The sequence below is a fragment of the Cibotium barometz genome, chromosome 48, assembly GCF_041138505.1.
Source record: "Cibotium barometz isolate CiBa-2024 chromosome 48, ASM4113850v1, whole genome shotgun sequence".
In the NCBI taxonomy this organism is placed as follows: Eukaryota; Viridiplantae; Streptophyta; class Polypodiopsida; order Cyatheales; family Cibotiaceae; genus Cibotium; species Cibotium barometz.
The window spans coordinates 42,147,006-42,163,380 of NC_141093.1; positions in this window are offsets into that span (position 1 = coordinate 42,147,006).

The window sequence follows — 16,375 nt, forward strand, 5'->3', positions numbered from 1 at the left end:
GCTCCTGAATCGTTTGGCAATTTGAGATTCTCCATATGTGACTTTAGAAGCAATGAAATGGGCTGATTTGTTAAGCTAACCAACTACCACAAATATTTGATCCTACCCATGCTTAGTCTTGGGAAGACCCGTCATGAAATCCATTGATATGTGAGTCAACTTTCCATGTGGAATGGGTAAAGGATGAAGTAAACCACTAGGTAATTGATGTCTATCCTAGTTTCTTTGACACGAAGAGCACTCTATCACAAACTTCTTGACATCCCTCTCCATGCCTTTCCCCAAAAGAATCTTTTTCTCACTTTGTCATATGCCTTCGACACACCAAGATGACTCGCAAGTGGAGAAGAATGAAGCTTGTGAGGAATATCTTCATGATTACCTTCTTGGAATTTCCTATAAATGTAGGAAGCAACCTCATTTAGGAGGAATTCCTCATAAATTCCCTTAGTGCAATCACTATAAATCTCCATAATTGATGCCAAAGTGCAAACCCAAATTCTTGGCAATGCATCCGCTACTACATTGTCTTTGCATGGTGCATATGATATCTCGAAATCATAACTTTGAAGAGTGACCAACCACCTCTTTTGCGAGAGAGAGAGAGAGAGAGAGAGAGAGAGAGTTGGGATTAAAAAAATCAGCACCCTACGATCACTTCTCACTCTGGGAAGTGGGAACCATACAAGTAATGATGCCACATCTTGATATCAAGCATCTCTTGCTCATAAAGACGCAATGCCATCTCCTTTTCGGTAAGCTTTTTACTTTCAAAAGAAATGACTCCATGCTCTTGATACAAAACAGCCCGAAGTCCTCTTCCCCTTGCATCCACTCTCACATAGAAAGTCTTGGAGAAATCGGGACAAACAGCCAAAGTAAGAAAAGCATTGAGCTCATTGAAGCCTTTTTCGATAATAGAATCCTAAAAGGAAGCTTCCCTCTTGAGAAGATTGGTAAGAGATTCTCTTATATCCATAAATTTTCTATAGAAAGAAAATAACCCCAAAAATCCTCTCATATAGAGTGAATTGCTAGGTGTTGGCCAATCTTTAACATATGACGTGACACCTTCTTTGGATCAGCTCGTATGCCATTCTCTCCCATCAAATGCTCAAGATATGTGAAACAACCCTCTTTCGGTCCGAAATGTGCTTCTCTCTTCATCACTCTTCATAGTTATTTGATGGTATCCTGATCTTAAAACAATCTTGGTAAAATAAATAAATAAATCTTGCTCCCTTTAGCTTATCCAAGAGATCACTAATGTGTAGAATGGGGTACCTATTCTTGATGGAGGTGGTGACTTTGTTCAAGTCATGATAATCAATGAACATGCGAAAGGACCCATCCTTTTTCTTTGTCAATGGAGATTGTGAGGGTTGAATAAGACCCATGGAAAGCAAACCTTGCACTTTCTTTTCCACTTTCTCTCTTTTCACCTTGGACAACCGATAGGGAGGGATAAGCAAATGGAGATTGTGAGGGTAGAATAAGACCCATGGAAATTAAATCTTGCACTTTCCTTGCCACTTCCTCTCTTTTCATCTCTTGGACAACCCACAGGGAGGCTTGTTGACGGCTTTTGCATTCGGTTCAAGAATGGCGGCATAATCAATCCCTCTTATGAGGTAAGCACTTTTCATTTACCTCTTTAATTGCTTAGAAGTGATGGGGCAAAGCTTGCAAAATCCAATGCCATTAAGTGTTATAAGCTGTTTACCTACCATGATAAACTTCATATATATATTCTCCCCATTTGGCAGAGGAAAATCTTCCTTGGCATTCCCTTTGACTTGCCCGGCCATGGAATGAATTCAATCAAGTGTATAGGACATGATAGAAGCTCAAGAAGCATGTATCTTTTCTCTCAACAATTACAAAACAAATGTCCTCGAATTATGATTTTTCTAAAATTTTACGACATCATCATACTGGAACATAATGAATAGACTTCAGAAATGGAAACTCGATTGATAATTCCAAAAATACTAATTTGGATAGAAATTTTTCAAAATGATAAGGAAACTCTTACATAGAGCCATAGAAGCTTATTAGTAGTAAGAAAAGATTCCCAAAACCCCCTAATTTTCTCAAGAAGGTATAAGAGTTTTAAACACATAAGCTTGGATTACGGACATAAGAAGCAAGCTTAAATTACTTATGAAAAAAACTTCTCTTAATTTGACGAGGGAGATTGAAAACCCGTATTCTTTTTCAAAGTTTTAAGAACTTCAAGAAACCCTAAAATATGAAAAGTTTTCCATGTGCAAGCATATGGTACGGTTTTGAAAGCATTTAAAAGCCTCTCGTAATGTCAATTTAGAGAAAAGACGAGCATAGATCCCTAATTTTAGAGAGAATCCTAATTCACTAAACTTTTCTCCAAGTCAAGCATTAGAGGATTTATTTGTAGGGTTACAAGTAGTAGAGAAGATTCCAAACCCTAGAGCGACCTTCGTATCGTCTCGTCTTCTCTCTTAAATGGCCTCTACAATTTGGGCTCCAACTCAAGCATTAGAGGTTTTATTTGGGGCTTACAAGTAGTAGAGAAAATTCCAAGCCCTGAAGCAACCTTCTTTTCTTATCTTCTTCTCCAAATGGACTCCACAATTCGAGACATATTTTGGGGAGCCTCGTGGCTCAAAACAAAAATCAACACTCGCTAGAAGGATCTATCTCTATGTGTAGCTCGTAACATGAGCTATCGATACACTGGTGTGAAAAATGGCCAGGTAAGAGGTGTGTAGTTTAAGTTAGATATGGTAAGAGCAAGCTCTGTGAAAATTTGAAACAGGAGAAGTGAAAAGACAAGTGATTTTTTCTTTAGATTTTCTAAAAAGAAACGTTAAGAAAAGAACAAAAACATGTTTTTGCTGAATATTATCAAAAAGTTGAGTTCTCTCTACTGTAAAAACGTGTGTTTGTCTCAAAATGATAAATTTGGTCCCATATCTTTCTTTCATGGGAAAAAGATCCCTCTATTAGTAATCGCTCGAGAAAAACAACTAAAATATCTAAGCACAAATCCATTGCCAAAGAGGAGGTTACACTTCTCCTCTAGCTTCTTTCTCTAGAAGGAGAAGGCTATATATCTCATATAATGCGGGGAGGGGGAAATACCCACACAGGTGGTCTATAATGCAAAGGGGGACCATGACGGCAGACCCTGAGGAAGGCCTCCCAGTGCTTCCTCACACAACTTGAGCCGCCCTGAAGCTGCTCCCCACCAACCTCGGAGGGTATGAATGATATCAATCCAGATGCCATAGATAGACTCTGTTCGCGGTGTGATGATGGTGCCTTCAATGTCTCTGCTGCATCAAGCTCTCCATATATGCCACGTGGCTATACTATTTGCAGATCTCCTCTCTCTTCCTAAAACCTGGAGTCCAACAACCAGTAGGAAGAGCTAGAACTAGCACAATGGAGCTACAAAGGTGATAGACTTGAAGGCCTATGAAACGGAGACTCGATCATAAGCTAAGATTTGGGACAAATCATGGTGTAGATTAATATGCAATCAGCAATTGCATAATGCCTAAGTGATCTAGCTTGTCACCAAAGGATAGAAATAACCTTCTTGTAGGCCAAATTATGGTGTCTCAGGGCTCCAATGTGCATTCAAAAGTCATATAATGAATATCCATGAGCCCCTTTTATAGTTGAGTCCATGCCCATGCCCATGCCCTAACTAAAGTTCTTACTTTATTACAGACCATCCCTTCCCTAAAGTTTTTATCCTCAAAATTTGATTTACGTATACTTGGGCACATCCCCCACAATTCACATCCATGGAGAGGATGGTAATGAGCTCAATAGGCTGCAAATGCATCGATCAAGTAGCCACCATTATCCTCGATGTATACCCTCATCATGATGGCCATTGAAGTCCAGTATCAATGAGAAGAATCCTTCAAATGAACTTCTACAAAATCTATCCAAAAAATTCCACGGGTAAGTTCTTCCTTTTGATGAGGAATCATTCAATTCTCCTATTCCTCGATTCTCTTGTTCTCCTCCCAATGATCCTCCTCGCTCATATATGATCTCCCCTTTTCCATCCATGGGTGGAAGCTCCTCCTTCTCTTGAGGTTTAGGCCCCACAAATTTCTTAAGATTGGATATATGAAATACATTGTGGATTCTTGCAGAAGTGGGCAAATCAAGCTTGTAGGCCACATCACCAACCTTTTTGAGCACAAAATATGGCCCATAATATCTCTAAGCAGACTTTGGGTTGTGGAGCCTTTGAGAATATTAGCAAGCCTCTTTGGAAGCCTCAACAACACATAGTCACCCTCTTGAAACTTTGCATTGTGTCTATGTGCTCATCCGCATTAGCCTTCGTGACATCTTGAGAGCCTTCTTCATGTTGTCCTTGCAAAGTTGAAGAAACTATCAAATCCTTTTCCATTCATGTTTGGCTAAAGGATTAACCACCTTATCCTCTTGAAAAGCTATGGATGGCATATGCACTTGATACCCATAAAGGGCCTCGAAAGGAAACATCCCAATCCTCAAATGCTTGCTTGAATTATGACAAAATTCAGCAAGATGCAACCATTCATCCCATGAAGCTTGTATGTATATATATCATAACAGTAATTCCTCAAGTACGCCTCAAGCCACTTGCTAGCTGGTACACTGTATTTGCCCATACGTTTGAGGATGATAGCTATAGATGGAGTGATTTGTGTGCCCATGTTCTCACACAAAGATCTTACCGCATGAACTTGGTGTCCCTTCACACACTATGCCGAGTGGTAACCCATGCCACTCTCAGGCTCCTGAATCGTTTGGCAATTTGAGATTCTCCATATGTGACTTTAGAAGCAATGAAATGGGCTGATTTGTTAAGCTGACCAACTACCACAAATATTTGATCCTACCCATGCTTAGTCTTGGGAAGACCCGTTATGAAATCCATTGATATGTGAGTCAACTTTCCATGTGGAATGGGTAAAGGATGAAGTAAACCACTAGTTAATTCATGTCTATCCTAGTTTCTTTGACATGAAGAGCACTCTATCACAAACTTCTTGACATCCCTCTCCATGCCTTTCCCCAAAAGAATCTTTTTCTCACTTTGTCATATGCCTTCGACACACCAAGATGACTCGCAAGTGGAGAAGAATGAAGCTTGTGAGGAATATCTTCATGATTACCTTCTTGTAATTTCCTATAAATGTAGGCAGCAACCTCATTTAGGAGGAATTCCTCATAAATTCCCTTAGTGCAATCACTATAAATCTCCATAATTGATGCCAAAGTGCAAACCCAAATTCTTGGCAATGCATCCGCTACTACATTGTCTTTGCATGGTGCGTATGATATCTCGAAATCATAACTTTGAAGAGTGACCAACCACCTCTTTTGTGTGTGTGTGTGTGAGAGAGAGAGAGAGAGAGAGAGAGAGTTGGGATTAAAAAAAAATCAACACCCTACGATCACTTCTCACTCTGGGAAGTGGGAACCATACAAGTAATGATGCCACATCTTGATATCAAGCATCTCTTGCTCATAAAGACGCAATGCCATCTCCTTTTCGGTAAGCTTTTTACTTTCAAAAGAAATGACTCCATGCTCTTGATACAAAACAGCCCTAAGTCCTCTTCCCCTTGCATCCACTCTCACATAGAAAGTCTTGGAGAAATCGGGACAAACAGCCAAAGTAAGCAAAGCATTGAGCTCATTGAAGCCTTTTTCGATAATAGAATCCTAAAAGGAAGCTTCCCTCTTGAGAAGATTGGTAAGAGGTTCTCTTATATCCATAAATTTTCTATAGAAAGAAAATAACCCCAAAAATCCTCTCATATAGAGTGAATTGCTAGGTGTTGGCCAATCTTTGACATATGACACCTTGTTTGGATTAGCTCGTATGCCATTCTCTCCCATCAAATGCTCAAGATATGTGAAACAACCCTCTTTCGGTCCGAAATGTGCTTCTCTCTTCATCTCTCTTCATCACTCTTCATACTTATTTGATGGTATCCTGATCTTAAAACAATCTTGGTAAAATAAATAAATAAAGCTTGCTCCCTTTAGCTCATCCAAGAGATCACTAATGTGTAGAATGGGGTACCTATTCTTGATGGAGGTGGTGACTTTGTTCAAGTCATGATAATCAATGCACATGCGAAAGGACCCATCCTTTTTCTTTGTCAATGGAGATTGTGAGGGTTGAATAAGACCCATGATGGAAAGCAAACCTTGCACTTTCTTTTCCACTTTCTCTCTTTTCACCTTGGACAACCGATAGGGAGGGATAAGCAAATGGAGATTGTGAGGGTAGAATAAGACCCATGGAAATCAAATCTTGCACTTTCCTTGCCACTTCCTCTCTTTTCATCTTGGACAACCCACAGGGAGGCTTGTTGACGGCTTTTGCATTCGGTTCAAGAATGGCGGCATGATCAATCTCTCTGAGGAGGTAAGCACTTTTCATTTACCTCTTTAATTGCTTAGAAGTGATGGGGCAAAGTTTGCAAAATCCAATGCCATTAAGTGTTATAAGCTGTTTACCCACCATGATAAACTTCATATATATATTCTCCCCATTTGGCACTAGAAAATCTTCCTTGGCATTCCCTTTGACTTGCCCGGCCATGGAAAGAATTCAATCAAGTGTATAGGACATGATAGAAGCTCAAGAAGCATGTATCTTTTCTCTCAACAATTACAAAACAAATGTCCTCGAATTATGATTTTTCCAAAATTTTACGACATCATCATACTGGAACATAATGAATAGACTTCAGAAATGGAAACTCGATTGATAATTCCAAAAGTACTAATTTGGATAGAAATTTTTCAAAATGATAAGGAAACTCTTACATAGAGCCATAGAAGCTTATTAGTAGTAAGAAAAGATTCCCAAAACCCCCTAATTTTCTCAAGAAGGTATAAGAGTTTTAAACACATAAGCTTGGATTACGAACATAAGAAGCAAGCTTAAATTACTGTTGAAAGAAACTTCTCCTAATTTGACAAGGGAGATTGAAAAACCGTATTCTTCTTCAAAGTATTAAAAACTTCAAGAAACCCTAAAATATGAAAAATTTTCCATGTGCAAGCATATGATACGGTTTTGAAAGCATTTAAAAGCCTCTCGTAATGTCAATTTAGAGAAAAGACGAGCATAAATCCCTAATTTTAGAGAAAATCCTAATTCACTAAACTTTTCTCCAAGTCAAGCATTAGAGGATTTATTTGGTGGGTTACAAGTAGTAGAGAAGATTCCAAACCCTAGAGCGACCTTCGTATCGTCTCGTCTTCTCTCTTAAATGGCCTCCACAATTTGGGCTCCAACTCAAGCATTAGAGGTTTTATTTGGGGCTTACAAGTAGTAGAGAAAATTCCAAGCCCTGAAGCAACCTTCTTTTCTTATCTTCTTCTCCAAATGGACTCCACAATTCGAGACATATTTTGGGGAGCCTCGTGGCTCAAAACAAAAATCAACACTCGCTAGAAGGATCTATCTCTATGTGTAGCTCGTAACATGAGCTATCGATACACTGGTGTGAAAAATGGCCAGGTAAGAGGTGTGTAGTTTAAGTTAGATATGGTAAGAGCAAGCTCTGTGAAAATTTGAAACAGGAGAAGTGAAAAGATAAGTGATTTTTTCTTCAGATTTTCTAAAAAGAAACGTTAAAAAAAGAACAAAAATATGTTTTTGCTCAATATTATCAAAAAGTTGAGTTCTCTCTACTGTAAAAACGTCTGTTTTTCTCAAAATGATAAATTTGGTCCCATATCTTTCTTTCATGGGAAAAAGATCCCTCTATTAGTAATCGCTCGAGAAAAACAACTAAAATGTCTAAGCACAAATCCATTGCCAAAGGGGAGGTTACACTTCTCCTCTGGCTTCTTTCTCTAGAAGGAGAAGGCTATATATCTCATATAATGCGGGGAGGGGGAAATACCCACATAGGTGGTCTATAATGCAAAGGGGGACCGTGACGACAGACCCTGAGGAAGGCCTCCCAGTGCTTCCTCACACAACTTGAGCCGCCCTGAAGCTGCTCCCCACCAACCTCGGAGGGTATGAATGATATCAATCCAGATGCCATAGATAGACTCTGTTCGCGGTGTGATGATGGTGCCTTCAATGTCTCTGCTGCATCAAGCTCTCCATATATGCCACGTGGCTATACTATTTGCAGATCTCCTCTCTCTTCCTAAAACCTGGAGTCCAACAACCAGTAGGAAGAGCTAGAACTAGCACAATGGAGCTACAAAGGTGATAGAATTGAAGGCCTATGAAACGGAGACTCGATCATAAGCTAAGATTTGGGACAAATCATGGTGTAGATTAATATGCAATCAGCAATTGCATAATGCCTAAGTGATCTAGCTTGTCACCAAAGGATAGAAATAACCTTCTTGTAGGCCAAATTATGGTGTCTCAGGGCTCCAATGTGCATTCAAAAGTCATATAATGAATATCCATGAGCCCCTTTTATAGTTGAGTCCATGCCCATGCCCATGCCCTAACTAAAGTTCTTACTTTATTACAGACCATCCCTTCCCTAAAGTTTTTATCCTCAAAATTTGATTTACGTATACTTGGGCACATCCCCCAATTCACATCCACCATGGAGAGGATGGTAATGAGCTCAATAGGCTGCAAATGCATCGATCAAGTAGCCAACATTATCCTCGATGTATACCCTCATCATGATGGCCATTGAAGTCCAGTATCAATGAGAAGAATCCTTCAAATGAACTTCTACAAAATCTATCCAAAAAATTCCAGCATGAATATTTCCTTATGAAACCCTTGTAAACCCAAAGAAAAGCATTGCACATAAAAAAGTGGTTGCCATGTAGCCTCATCCACGGGTAAGTTCTTCCTTTTGATGAGGAATCATTCAATTCTCCTATTCCTCGATTCTCTTGTTCTCCTCCCAATGATCCTCCTCGCTCATATATGATCTCCCCTTTTCCATCCATGGGTGGAAGCTCCTCCTTCTCTTGAGGTATAGGCCCCACAAATTTCTTAAGATTGGATATATGAAATACATTGTGGATTCTTGCAGAAGTGGGCAAATCAAGCTTGTAGGCCACGTCACCAACCTTTTTTAGCACAAAATATGGCCCATAATATCTCTGAGCAGACTTTGGGTTGTGGATCCTTTGAGAATATTAGCACAACTCTTTGGAAGCCTCAACAACACATAGTCACCCTCTTGAAACTTTGCATTGTGTCTATGTGCTCATCCGCATTAGCCTTCGTGACATCTTGAGAGCCTTCTTCATGTTGTCCTTGCAAAGTTGAAGAAGCTATCAAATCCTTTTCCATTCATGTTTGGCTAAAGGATTAACCACCTTATCCTCTTGAAAAGCTATGGATGGCATATGCACTTGATACCCATAAAGGGCCTCGAAAGGAAACATCCCAATCCTCAAATGCTTGCTTGAATTATGACAAAATTCAGCAAGATGCAACCATTCATCCCATGAAGCTTGTATGTATATATATCATAACAGTAATTCCTCAAGTACGCCTCAAGCCACTTGCTGGCTAGTACACTATATTTGCCCATACGTTTGAGGATGATAGCTGTAGATGGAGTGATTTGTGTGCCCATGTTCTCACACAAAGATCTTACCGCATGAGCTTGGTGTCCCTTCACACACTATGCCGAGTGGTAACCCATGCCACTCTCAGGCTCCTGAATCGTTTGGCAATTTGAGATTCTCCATATGTGACTTTAGAAGCAATGAAATGGGCTGATTTGTTAAGCTGACCAACTACCACAAATATTTGATCCTACCCATGCTTAGTCTTGGGAAGACCCGTCATGAAATCCATTGATAGGTGAGTCAACTTTCCATGTGGAATGGGTAAAGGATGAAGTAAACCACTAGGTAATTGATATCTATCCTAGTTTCTTTGACACGAAGAGCACTCTATCACAAACTTCTTGACATCCCTCTCCATGCCTTTCCCCAAAAGAATCTTTTTCTCACTTTGTCATATGCCTTCGACACACCAAGATGACTCGCAAGTGGAGAAGAATGAAGCTTGTGAGGAATATCTTCATGATTACCTTCTTATAATTTCCTATAAATGTAGGCAGCAACCTCATTTAGGAGGAATTCCTCATAAATTCTCTTAGTGCAATCACTATAAATCTCCATATTTGATGCCAAAGTGCAAACCCAAATTCTTGGCAATGCATCCGCTACTACATTGTCTTTGCATGGTGCGTATGATATCTCGAAATCATAACTTTGAAGAGTGACCAACCACCTCTTTTGCGAGAGAGAGAGAGAGAGAGAGAGAGAGAGAGAGTTGGGATTTTAAAAAAAATCAGCACCCTACGATCACTTCTCACTCTGGGAAGTGGGAACCATACAAGTAATGATGCCACATCTTGATATCAAGCATCTCTTGCTCATAAAAACGCAATGCCATCTCCTTTTCGGTAAGCTTTTTACTTTCAAAAGAAATGACTCCATGCTCTTGATACAAAACAGCCCTAAATCCTCTTCCCCTTGCATCCACTCTCACATAGAAAGTCTTGGAGAAATCGGGACAAACAGCCAAAGTAAGCAAAGCATTGAGCTCATTGAAGCCTTTTTCGATAATAGAATCCTAAAAGGAAGCTTCCCTCTTGAGAAGATTGGTAAGAGGTTCTCCTATAGATGCATAATGCTCCATAAATTTTCTATAGAAAGAAAATAACCCCAAAAATCCTCTCATATAGAGTGAATTGCTAGGTGTTGGCCAATCTTTGACATATGACACCTTCTTTGGATCAGCTCGTATGCCATTCTCTCCCATCCAAATGCTCAAGATATGTGAAACAACCCTCTTTCGGTCCGAAATGTGCTTGTCTCTTCATCACTCTTCATACTTATTTGATGGTATCCTGATCTTAAAACAATCTCGGTAAAATAAATAAATAAATCTTGCTCCCTTTAGCTCATCCAAGAGATCACTAATGTGTAGAATGGGGTACCTATTCTTGATGGAGGTGGTGACTTTGTTCAAGTCATGATAATCAATGCACATGCAAAAGGACCCATCCTTTTTCTTTGTCAATGGAGATTGTGAGGGTTGAATAAGACCCATGGAAAGCAAACCTTGCACTTTCTTTTCCACTTTCTCTCTTTTCACCTTGGACAACCGATAGGGAGGGATAAGCAAATGGAGATTGTGAGGGTAGAATAAGACCCATGGAAATCAAATCTTGCACTTTCCTTGCCACTTCCTCTCTTTTCATCTTGGACAACCCACAGGGAGGCTTGTTGACGGCTTTTGCATTCGGTTCAAGAATGGCGGCATGATCAATCTCTCTTATGAGGTAAGAACTTTTCATTTACTTCTTTAATTGCTTAGAAGTGATGGGGCAAAGCTTGCAAAATCTAATGCCATTAAGTGTTATAAGCTGTTTACCCACCATGATAAACTTCATATATATATTCTCCCCATTCGGCACTGGAAAATCTTCCTTGGCATTCCCTTTGACTTGCCCAGCCATGGAAAGAATTCAATCAAGTGTATAGGACATGATAGAAGCTCAAGAAGCATGTATCTTTTCACTCAACAATTACAAAACAAATGTCCTCGAATTATGATTTTTCCAAAATTTTACGACATCATCATACTGGAACATAATGAATAGACTTCAGAAATGGAAACGCGATTGATAATTCCAAAAATACTAATTTGGATAGAAAATTTTCAAAATGATAAGGAAACTCTTACATAGAGCCATAGAAGCTTATTAGTAGTAAGAAAAGATTCCCAAAACCCCCTAATTTTCTCAAGAAGGTATAAGAGTTTTAAACACATAAGCTTGGATTACGGACATAAGAAGCAAGCTTAAATTACTTATGAAAGAAACTTCTCCTAATTGACGAGGGAGATTGAAAACCCGTATTCTTTTTGAAAGTTTTAAGAACTTCAAGAAACCCTAAAATATGAAAAATTTTCCATGTGCAAGCATATGATATGGTTTTGAAAGCATTTAAAAGCCTCTCGTAATGTCAATTTAGAGAAAAGACGAGCATAAATCCCTAATTTTAGAGAAAATCCTAATTCACTAAACTTTTCTCCAAGTCAAGCATTAGAGGATTTATTTGGTGGGTTACAAGTCGCAGAAAAGATTCCAAACCCTAGAGCGACCTTCGTATCGTCTCGTCTTCTCTCTTAAATGGCCTCCACAATTTGGGCTCCAACTCAAGCATTAGAGGTTTTATTTGGGGCTTACAAGTAGTAGAGAAAATTCCAAGCCCTGAAGCAACCTTCTTTTCTTATCTTCTTCTCCAAATGGACTCCACAATTCGAGACATATTTTGGGGAGCCTCGTGGCTCAAAACAAAAATCAACACTTGCTAGAAGGATCTATCTCTATGTGTAGCTTGTAACATGAGCTATCGATACACTGGTGTGAAAAATGGCCAGGTAAGAGGTGTGTAGTTTAAGTTAGATATGGTAAGAATAAGCTCTGTGAAAATTTGAAACAGGAGAAGTGAAAAGACAAGTGATTTTTTCTTCATATTTTCTAAAAAGAAACGTTAAGAAAAGAACAAAAACATGTTTTTGCTCAATATTATCAAAAAGTTGAGTTCTCTCTACTGTAAAAACGTCTGTTTTTCTCAAAATGATAAAGTTGGTCCCATATCTTTCTTTCATGGGAAAAAGATCCCTCTATTAGTAATCGCTCGAGAAAAACAACTAAAATGTCTAAGCACAAATCCATTGCCAAAGGGGAGGTTACACTTCTCCTCTGGCTTCTTTCTCTAGAAGGAGAAGGCTATATATCTCATATAATGCGAGGAGGGGGAAATACCCACATAGGTGGTCTATAATGCAAAGGGGGACCGTGATGGCAGACCCTGAGGAAGGCCTCCCAGTGCTTCCTCACACAACTTGAGCCGCCCTGAAGCTACTCTCCACCAACCTCGGGAGGGTATGAATGATATCAATCCAGATGCCATAGATAGACTCTGTTCGCGGTGTGATGATGGTGCCTTCAATGTCTCTGCTGCATCAAGCTCTCCATATATGCCACATGGCTATACTATTTGCAGATCTCCTCTCTCTTCCTAAAACCTGGAGTCCAACAACCAGTAGGAAGAGCTAGAACTAGCACAATAGAGCTACAAAGGTGATAGACTTGAAGGCCTATGAAACGGAGACTCGATCATAAGCTAAGATTTGGGACAAATCATGGTGTAGATTAATATGCAATCAGCAATTGCATAATGCCTAAGTGATCTAGCTTGTCACCAAAGGATAGAAATAACCTTCTTGTAGGCCAAATTATGGTGTCTCAAGGCTCCAATGTGCATTCAAAAGTCATATAATGAATATCCATGAGCCCCTTTTATAGTTGAGTCCATGCCCATGCCCATGCCCTAACTAAAGTTCTTAATTTATTACAGACCATCCTTTCCCTAAAGTTTTTATCCTCAAAATTTGATTTACGTATACTTGGGCATATCATCCAGAGGATGGTAATGAGCTCAATAGGCTGCAAATGCATCGATCAATTAGCCAACATTATCCTCGATGTATACCCTCATCATGATGGACATTGAAGTCCAGTATCAATGAGAAGAATCCTTCAAATAAACTTCTACAAAATCTATCCCAAAAATTCCAGCATGAATATTTCCTTATGAAACCCTTGTAAACCCAAAGAAAAGCATTGCACGTAAAAAAGTGGTTGCCATGTAGCCTCATCCACGGGTAAGTTCTTCCTTTTGATGAGGAATCATTCAATTCTCCTATTCCTCGGTTCTCTTGTTCTCCTCCCAATGATCCTCCTCGCTCATATATGATCTCCCCTTTTCCATCCATGGGTGGAAGCTCCTTCTCTTGAGGTATAGGCCCCACAAATTTCTTAAGATTGGATATATGAAATACATTGTGGATTCTTGCAGAAGTGGGCAAATCAAGCTTGTAGGCCACGTCACCAACCTTTTTGAGCACAAAATATGGCCCATAATATCTCTGAGCAGACTTTGGGTTGTGGAGCCTTTGAGAATATTAGCACAACTCTTTGGAAGCCTCAACAATGAAAAGATGCAGGGGGGAAGAGAGCTTGAGCTCTTGCAAGCACACACACACACTCACAAAACCCTAATAGAGAACACACAAGTGAGAGGCTGAAAATCTTCTTCTTCTCTACTCAACACTCAACACACCATATACAAGAATAAGAGTACACATAATATGAAAGGTACTCAACCAAATACATACACGGGTTCTCTATAGTGTGAACCCGACTAAATGAGCTGGCGCTATAACTATGCCAGTCTCTAGAATGGCTGTCACACAGCCTGTCATCCCACTGGCCGCATATCTCCCATGATCTCACCAACCATGCCAGTGGTGTAAGTGTGGGGCCTATCTCCCAGGCGGGTCATCAGTGGCCACCGCCTCACTAGACGAGCTCGATATCTCAACACTCCCCCTCGAGCTCAACTCCATCTCATGCACACCAAGCGAAGCCCTGAATTTGCGGAGCTTCTCTGTACCCAATGCTTTGGTGAAGATGTCAGCTACCTGATCCTCTGTGCTGACATAAACAAGGTCAAGGTCTCCTGCCAAGACCCTCTCTCTGACGAAGTGGTAGTGGACCTCTATGTGCTTCGTACAAGCATGAAAGACTGGGTTCCTGGCCAACTGTATACTGCTAATGTTGTCACAGAAAATGACAACTTGTCTATCCACTGATAGACCCAAATCTACAAGTAGCTTTCTCAACCAAGCTACCTCACATGCTGCCATAGCAGCTCCTCTGTACTCGGCCTCCGTACTCGACAGAGCAACCGTAGGCTGCTTCTTGCTGCTCCAAGTCACAGCAGCACTCCCCAAAGAAAACATGAATCCACTGGTAGATCTTCTATCTGAGATACTACCAGCCCAATCAGCATCTGTGTACCCATGTACACATATCTCTGTCCCAGTCTCATAGAATAGTCCACAATGTAAAGTAGACTTCACATACCTCAGTATGCGTCTCACAGCATCCAAATGCGGTTTCCGTGGAACCTGCATAAACTGACTCACCAACCCAACAGCATAGCTCAAATCTGGTCTGGTGATCGTCATGTAGATCAAACTTCCTACTATGCTCCTGTACATAGTAGGATCCTCCAAGATCTCTCTCTGAATCTGCACTCAACTTGCCATTTTGATCCAATGGCACAGAAATAGGCTTACAGCCTGTCATACCATACTTGGACAACATGTCCAAGCCATACTGTCTCTGCAGTAATCCAATGCCATGTGGTGACCTAATCACCTCAATGCCCAAGAAATATCTGAGCTCCCCCAGATCCTTCATCTCGAACTTCTGTCTAAGCAAGATCTTTACATCAAAGATCTCTGCATCATGGTCCCCCGTAATGATCAAGTCATCTACATAGATGACAACAAGCACAACCCCTCTATCACCATGTCTCACATACAATGAGAAATCTGCATTGGCTACATGAAAGCCAATAGTGACAAGATAGTCAGAAATCTTATCAGACCATGCTCTTGGTGCTTGCTTTAAGCCATACAAGGCTTTCTTCAACCTGCAAACATGCTCGGGGTGACCCACATCCTCATAACCAGGTGGCTGCAACATATACACCTCTTCTTGCAAATCCCCATGCAAGAATGCATTCTTTACATCCATCTGATGTAAAGACCATTGCTTTGATGCAGCCACTGCTATCACAACTCTCACCGTTGCCATCTTGGCAACTGGGCTGAAAGTTTCCTCATAATCAATCCCATATGTCTGCGCATATCCTTTGGCTACCAATCTAGCCTTGTACCTGTTTATGCTTCCATCACTGTTATGTTTAACTTTGTACACCCACTTGCATCCAATGGCTTTCTTGCCTTCTGGCAATTGCACTAAATCCCAAGTTTCATTTCCATATAGTGCATCCATCTCCTCATCCATAGCTTTCTCCCAACACACATTTCCAATAGCCTCATCAATGCATGTGGGCTCAACAACCTGCACAACCTTTGCCATATATGCATAGTGATGTGCCACATAACCATCATAGGTAAATCTCTGCACAGGATTTCTCACTCTCCCAGATCTTCGCAGCTTCTCATTCATGGCTTCCATAGCCTTCTTTACACCAGGTGTTCTCATAGCTGGGATCCCAAGCTCCTCATCAAGGCTCATATCTGAGCCACTAGACTCTCCATCAACATGAGAATGCCCTGCAGAAATGTCAGGCGTACCAAGGGGCTCAACCACTTTCTCTTTTCCTTTACGTGATGTACTAATCACATTTGCAGGGCTGGTATTATGATGCAGCCTGCCACTCCATGGTCTATCAACAGACCCACTAGATGAGGACTCTCCTGGTCCACTCAAAGACTGTGATTGCTGACCTGCAT